Here is an 8,810-nt window from a genome sequence, read left to right as displayed (position 1 = left end):
CATGGCTCTGTGGTAAGTCAAAGTAACCGTGTGTCTGAAAGAACAAGGGGGAAACCTGAGGAATCACCCTCGATGAATTCCCACTCGATGTAACCATCAAGGTGGACTTGGAGGAATCACCCTCGTTGGTCCACACTTGAGGGGTTGCACGACAGCGTCATTATCGGGAGTGGTCAAGGAGGAATCACCCTTGATGACCACGATCGAATAGCTACACTACAGGGTTAACATCAGAGGTGCTGATGAGGTATCACCCTCGACACTCGATAGTAACTCTGCAGAGTCGTACAACTAAGGGGGGGTGATGTGCGGTGTCGGGGCCTGGACGTCGATCACGTCGATTGAGTCATCGAACATAAAGCAGGGGCAACTGGGACAAGGCGGGGGTCACTGATGGATCTGTAATCAACCTATACTAAGCAGTTTAGAATAAGTAGGTAAGGTATGAAAGCAGGTAACAAAAACAGGCTATGCATCAGAATAGGATCATACAAAAAGCAGTAGGAGTTCGAGCATGAGAGGGAAAGAAATGGGCGATATCGGAATGCTGAAGGGGGGCTTGCTTGCTTGGAAGCTTTGCTGCAAAAGAAGGGTCGTCGACGAGGTCGATCACCGAGGCATCATCGGCCTCGGGGTCTACCGGAGAGAAGAGGAGGGAGAAACAATAAGTATAAAGCAAACAAAGCATCACAAAGCATAACATGGCAATATGATGAGCCGGGTCTGACCTAACGTATGGCTACACGATATAGGTGAAGGGGGAATTCAACCGGGAATGATTTCCCGGTTTCGGACCCGTGTCAGACAAATGACCGGAGGGGGGGTGTTCCATGTTCAGCATGCTATGGGCATGTGACAGATGAACGGACCGCGTATTTGAATTTGTTGGATTTTTCTGAGCAACTTTCATATATAAACTTTTTCAATCCGAGCTACGGTTTACTTTCTACGAATTTTAAAAGATTTAAACATTTTTAGAAACTATTTAAATTAACAGAAAAGGAATATTGCATCAGGATGACATCATAGTGACGTCAATAATCAACAGCCGCGCTGACCAGGTCAAACCTGGCCAGTGGGGCCCACCTGTCATTGGCAGTGGGCTAACAACAGTTCATTTTTATTTAAGCAGAGTAATTAGTGACTGGACCCCTTCTGTCAGTGACTCATTAGTTTAGCTAATTGTTTTTATTTAGGACAATGTTTTAATTAGTTTAATTATGCGAGGGGGGCGTGTCAGTTGTAGTGAGTGCCCAGTCAGCAAAGTTGACCACGGTCAACATGGTGAACTGGGTCCAGAGGGCCATGGGCAGCGACCCAGAGGCGGGCCCCACCGGCGCTGGAGCAACGCCAGTGACCATTTCGCGCGGCGGCGCGTGGCGGACATCACCGGAAAACATGCACAGAGCATGGAGAGGGTCGTGCGTGGGTGCGTTGGAAAGAGCGTGCGACGGAGAGGTGATCTGCGGCGGTGGTGTGGCCGGAGGAGCACCGTAGCGACGATGGCGAGCTCGTCAGCGGACGGCGGCGCTCGGGAGCGATGACGATTGGCGATGCAGGCGTGCTAGCGAGCAAATAAATGGCCAGACGGCCTCTACGCGATGCGATGAGTGTGACGGTGGCACGCACGGGACCCAAAGGTCACTGTGGCTACGCCAGCGACGAGCACGAGTGATACGTCTCCAACGTATCTATAATTTTTTATTATTCTATGCTATTATATTATCTGTTTTGGACATTTAATGGGCTTTATTATGCACTTTTATATTATTTTTGGAACTAACCTATTAACCGAAGGCGCAGTGCAAATTGCTATTTTTTTGCCAATTTCAGTGTTTCGAAGAAAAGGAATATCAAACGAAATCCAAATGGAATGAAACCTTCACGATGATCTTTTTTTGGAACAAACGCAATCCAGGAGACTTGGAGTGGAGGTCAAGTAAGCAATGAGGCGACCACGAGGTAGGGCGGCGTGCCCAGGGGCAGGCGCGCATCCCACCCTTGTGGGCCCCTCGTAGCTCCATCGACCTACTTCTTTCGCCTATATATACTCTTATACCCTGAAAACATCGGGGGGAGCGGCAACCTTCTGTACCCGTGAAATCCCATCTAAAGACCTTTTTCTGGCGATCTGCCGAAGGGGGATTCGATCACGGAGGCCTTCTACATCAACACCATAGCCTCTTCGATGATGTGTGAGTAGTTTACCACAGACCTTCGGGTCCATAGTTATTAGCTAGATGACTTCTTCTTCTCTCTCTTTGAATCTCAATACAAAGTTCTCCTCGATCTTCTTGGAGATCTATTCGATGTAATTCTTTTTGCGGTGTGTTTGTCGAGATCCGATGAATTGTGGGTTTATGATCAAGATTATCTATGAACAATATTTGATTCTTCTCTGAAATCTTTTATGTATAATTTGTTATCTTTGCAAGTCTCTTCGAATTATCAGTTTGGTTTGGCCTACTAGATTGATCTTTCTTGCAATGGGAGAAGTGCTTAGTTTTGGGTTCAATCTTGCGGTGTTCTTTCCCAGTGACAGCAGGGGCAGCAAGGCACGTATTGTATTGTTGCCATCGAGGATAAAAAGATGGGATTTATATCATATTGATTGAGTTTATCCCTCTACACCATGTCATCTTGCCTAATGTGTTACTCTGTTTTTATGAACTTAATACTCTAGATGCATGCTGGATAGTGGTCGATGTGTGGACTAATAGTAGTAGATGCAGAATCATTTCGGTCTACTTGACACGGACATGATGCCTATGTTCATGATCATGCCTAGATATTCTCATAATTATGCGCTTTTCTATCAATTGCTCGGCAGTAATTTGTTCAGCCATCGTAATATATACTATCTTGAGAGAAGCCACTAGTGAAACCTATGGCCCCCGAGTCTACTTTACATCATATAAGTTTCCGATCTACAATTCTAGTTTACTATTTATTTTGCAATCTTTACTTTTCAATCTATACAACAAAAATACAAAAATATTTATCTTATTATCTCTATCAGATCTCACTTTCATAAGTGACCGTGAAGGGATTGACAACCCCTTTATCGCGTTGGTTGCGAAGTTCTTGTTTGTTTGTGCAGCTACTAGGCGATTTGCGTGTAGTCTCCTACTGGATTGATACCTTGGTTCTTAAAAACTGAGAGAAATACTTACGCTATTTTGCTGCATCACCCTTTCCTCTTCAAGGGAAAACCAACACATGCTCAGGAGGTAGCAGCGAGCGGCGGGGTGTTTGGTCGTCGATGGCATCGGCGGCTAAAAAAAGTGGGCGAGCTAACGGAGAGAGGGAGGAGAGGCGGGAGCTGAGCTCGGGGAGGGCGCGATTTAGCCGAAATCGGCGACGAACGCCGGTGATCCGAAGGTTGAAGACGAGCTCGTTCTGGTCGGAGTAGAGGCGCTCGACTCGATCCCGATGGCGTAGGCGACGTAGACGATGATGAGGAAGACGGTGAGCACCAGATTGAGGCGTTGGAGGCACGGTGGCCATGGAATCGAGCGGCGACGGCGGCGCGCGTTTCGAGTGAGGTGGGGAACGAGAAAGGGAGACGCGCGCGGGGGCGAATGGGTAGCTAAGGTTTGTGGGAGGGCGAGACGGACTCGGGGCAGGTCTTAACGGCGTTGCGGACCGCAGGATGCGCGACAGCGAGGCTGCTGTCGCCGTGTCGATGAGGACGACGATGCGGTTAGGTGGACTGGGCTGGGAACAGCTGCGGTCCAAAGGCCAGGTAAGCCTCTACCCTTTCTTTATTCTGTTTTTTTCTTTTAATTTAAAACAGAGAGGGGAAATGATTTATTGGAGCATCCAAAAAAATTAGGAAAAATATGAGACGTGGCCCTTTTATTCCCTGGTGATCTTAGACAGTGTCATATTTTGGAGACCAGAAGAATTCATTTGGTATTTTTCATACATAGGATAGCATTTAAAAAAATGCTGAATTAGTGTTGTTATAATTGCTAATGCTCATCTTTGCACAAAAGTGATGTTGTGTTTCTTAACAAATAATTGTTATGGAATTTTTGACAAATGATGAACATTTTTCCAACAACTTTTGAGCAACTTTAAACTTCACTTGAATTTGAATTGACTGGAATTCTAAATGGAACATTGAACAAAGGTGATTAAGCACTGTTTGGAAAAATGATTAGTTTAATCACAGAGGGTTATTGTAGCATGACACTGGGGGTGTTACAGCCAGAAGACAAGGCTACCTCGACGCATCATGTGGTTTGTGTTCTGAGCAGACTTGAGTCGGTTGGTGTAAAAAACCATGCCAAAATGCTGCGAAGTACACGAAGCGTTCAACTGAGTCACTCATGTTAACTGAATATGGAGGGAAAAATTAAGAGAACTAAATATTGTAGTTCTGATTGGATGTTATGATTGAATAAGAGTTCCAGTCGCTACTTGTATACGTGTAGGATTGAACATATTTTAATGGCAAAATGTTCCAGTGTTTGCTTGAACGTTATGACTCTCTAAGCATTTGCAGAATTGAACAGAACAACATATGCAGAATTATGAACAAAACTGAACCGGATTCCACTTGTTGCTCCTAACACTTAACTAAATGCACAGAAAACTGAACTTGAACTAAACTAAATGGCAACTATTGCCTAGAGTTTGAACTGAACTTATAAGTAAATGGAGGGAGTACAAAATTATACTATGCTTGCGACACTTATTTTGGGACGGAAGGAGTCATGCATATTTGCATGTGGTGCACGATGAACCAAAATTGCAACAAATCCATTAACAACATTTGCCCATCATGTATTATGTTATAAAGGTACATTCTACAAAAAAAATTGTTTCTCCCATACCTTACAAAAAATGCAAGGTAAATTCAAGTGGTGACTTTCATAAGGCAATTACGCTAGAGCTCTAAAGTCTGACTCACACTAGGGGAATTCTGCAAAGAGGAGAAAACAGTAGTATGTTTTCATGGAGTTCATCATGATTAATGACAAATTGATAATAACTAATCCCTCCGTCCCATAATATAAGAGTGTTTTTTATACTACACTAGTATCATAAACACTCTTACATTATGGGACAGAGGGAGTAGATCTTAGTTATATGGTGTGGCCTCACCTGGATCGCTTCAACTACCAAACTGAATTAAAGAATGAACCTTGCTTCAATTAATAGAAACCACGTCAAGAAACAATGGTAGTTGGAGGCAAATGCCTTTCTTTTGAAATTGGATATTTGTACCTCCATGAGAATCAGGAAACAGTAGAACATGCAACAAAAATTAACACCGCATGTACCCAAACTACAAGCTGAAGAAAAATTGTAAGAGGCTACTCCCTCCGTTCCTAAATACTTGTCTTTGTAGGCATTTCAACAAGTGACTACATACGGAGCAAAATGAGTGAATCTACACTCTAAAATATGTCTACATACATCCGTATGTAGTAGTCATTTGAAATGTCTAGAAAGACAAGTATTTAGGAACGGAGGGAGTAGATACCAAGGTCGCAGCTATGCTTGCATTGTGGCAGATGCCACAGTACGCCGATGCAATTTCTGTTGACCAGCTCGATACCAACATAGAACTGCTACCTAATCTACCTAACTAAGGTCAACGAGGCAGCACAAGAGATGTAAAATTTAATAATGAAGTCTCTGTAATTTTATTTCACTAGTTAAAAACAATCGAACACATTACAAAATATTCAATCCAAAAATGCTGGTTCTGAAATTGATAAATGGGTTCTTCCCCATTACAATTTCAGGAACCACCAGTGGCTCTAACATAGTGATTTTTGGCAGAAACTTTTGGAAAAACTTACTACAACTACTATTGTTCTCAAGTGAAAGAGCACACTGAATATGTATGGACATATCATGGCAAGGCATAGTTAAGGATAATGCCATCATCCAGATCACGTTTTACACTTAAATGCGTATGTAATTCGGTTTTACAAGACATCTTTTTTGGATCAATAAACATGTACACGGTTACTATGAGCTAACTAAAGCCCATGTATTTTCGGTCATATGACGTGTTGATTCCAGAATGATTAGTTTTGCTAAGCATACCTAATGTCGCCATTGGAGTGTCCAAAACTGAAATGCATAGTGCTAATGGAAATAGTACAATACATGTTAAACTCAAACTTGGAAGAGAATGGGTGTGTCTTCCTTGAGAGGCAAAACCTAGACATGCCCATGCAAATGTGATGATGTCAACTGTTCTCGGTTTAATGTAAGCTACTACCAACAGTATCAGGCTATGTTTCTTTAAAAAAAAACTTCAATTGGTGAGATTTGCCATGTTTCTTTAATGGATCTTCTAAGAAGGCAAGTGTGGCAGCTTTATTATGGTAATTATTGATCCTACTAATCAGTGGAGTTACATTCTCAAAAGAAGATAAAAAAAAATAGGAGCTACAAATCAGTAACAAAAACACATAAGTGTCAACCGAACCAAAACTTGCAAAATCAACTTGCTCTTCCCGGTTCCTGTATCCATGAACAAGGTCAGTAGTAGCTAAAACAAGAAGAACCAAAGTACAAACAGGATTAGGACCTCTCAATAGTTAAACTAATCCTTGAGTAAAATTGTTTTAGAAAATTACTTGACAGATTTACAAGGGCAACCTACTTTTTATCATTGTTAGGTTCAAACTATTTTTTTGCAGCTTCTCTATTAGTCTCATACAAGCTAAGTTTCACAAAAGTTTCGCTTTCTCCAGACCTATATTATGTGCCACCTCTGCAGCTTGGATATCAAATTCTGAACAAAAGGTTTGACATCTCTGCAGCTTTACAACAAAGGACAGTATATACTTAAAGTTTGAATTGATTAGTATCTACAAAGGAAAGGCTCTAAGCATCATATCTACCCATTGCCTTAGTTGCTATGACTGTTCTTGAATATATATATGGACAGTGTAAAAAACAAACCATGAGGTAATCACACAGAGACATATTTCATGGTGATTAGACTATATGTATGCTAATTAGGTGTTACTATTCATCACCCAGGGTGCAGAATAAGTTATTCTTCACCCGAGGTAATTTTACGATCATTTCATAAATATAAATTATATTTAAAATACAAATAGTTACATTTTCCATGCACGTGGGATTTCCCATGATTTATGCAGGGGCTAAACTATTGCTTTTGGGTCACTATCATACTGTTGAGCACTAGAATCAGTTTGACCCCGTGTAATGTAAATATACACAATAATCCTAGCCCCTGCCTTCAGTCCTCAGTTCACAGGAAGAAATTCATCTTATGACTGTATAAGAAAATTCAGTACATACTACTAAAGCAAATTTCACTCCCCAACTAAGATTTTTAATGAGGCCATCTTCGATAGTGATGCTATCAAGCATAATCAGATATTCACAATAACAGCAGGCAATCAACAAGTTGCACCATCAAAATGCATTTTTGGAACTAGAATAAGGCGCAGAGAAATATGAACTAGGGAGTGGAAATTCTGCTCTTGAACTACAAAGGGTTAACAGTTAGTACTTAATAGCATCTAAGGCCTAATATAAAGGCTTGTGTGACTGACAAGTAAGAACAACCAATCAAAAAAATATTTTTTTTACTACAGAACCTAAATACTGTACAAGGAACATCTTTATCTCTCATGCGAAGGAGACCCTATGCACAGAAGGTTAGACAAATTAAGTTTATATCACCGGAAGTAAAAGGAATGCACCTTTAGTTAAATGGGGGATATCTGAAAAGCCTGCCTTACAGGAAGATTCAAAAGAATTATCAGGAAACCTTGATTTGAATCTTTTCAAGTTACTGATTTCTGGACTACCAAGGAGAACAAAGGAGAAGAGGGTCAACCAAAAATGGAAATGACTCCTCTTGGTTTGTGGGTTGGTTCAACCAAAAAATAAGCAAATATTAACAGCCGTTCTCATTGCAATGGAAATAACTCTATCTGTAAACAGGTACTAGGAGCCAAGCATTGACAGCATGCACACAGACCAACATTTGAATTACTCATGTCATCAGATGGATAATCACAATAATTTTACTTATGCAGTTGGTTGAAGAGAGAATAGCAGGTTACTTCCATACACAAACTAATGGAGCCTAGCTATAACCATATGATCACTCAGCAAAATAACACATTCTCGTCTAGTTTATTCTATAGAAATTAACAGGAAATAACCTGAATGAATAATGGGTGAGCGTCAGTACGACACTCTGCAGTTCAAATAAATCTAACTCGAATTATGTGAATATCTGGCTAATGGCAACTAAACAAAAGAAATTACGTGATGCATTGTATCTGGAATTCTGGAGTGAGAAAAGATTTGGGAGCATTACTGAAGAATACACACGTAATGAAAAAGGGCTGAGAAAATAGATCCTTGCCAGAATCTCGTACCAGCCTGGCCTGACGGTAGAGGATGGAACTGCGGCAAGGAGGGCTAGTAAAGGACTTGTGGGGCTGGATGCAGGTCTTCCACCGGTAGGAAAATGCCCAAATCCTCTGCATTAGATTTCACGTGGTGCTGCCCACCGCCAAATAACCTCAGGGCAGAAGCGGTGGCGGTGGAGACGCTGTAACGTGTCGCTGCGAAGCTGAGGCATCGATTCCTCCTGGCTGAAAGCCAATGCCGACGAGGGCGCCCAACGCGAAATCGCCCGCTCGCCGCCGAAACTGCTCGGCCCTCGCCTCCGATCTCGATACTGCTGGTAATGGAGCCCACATTTTCCAGAAACTTCGGGGAGGGGGTAGGATTAGCTCGCAATACCTGCACCATAAAAAATCGTGTGCCAGCCCCAGACGTGGTGGGATTTT

This window comes from Triticum dicoccoides, chromosome 4A (genome assembly GCF_002162155.2).
Source record: "Triticum dicoccoides isolate Atlit2015 ecotype Zavitan chromosome 4A, WEW_v2.0, whole genome shotgun sequence".
Taxonomy (NCBI): domain Eukaryota; kingdom Viridiplantae; phylum Streptophyta; class Magnoliopsida; order Poales; family Poaceae; genus Triticum; species Triticum dicoccoides.
This window is presented reverse-complemented; position numbering follows the sequence as displayed.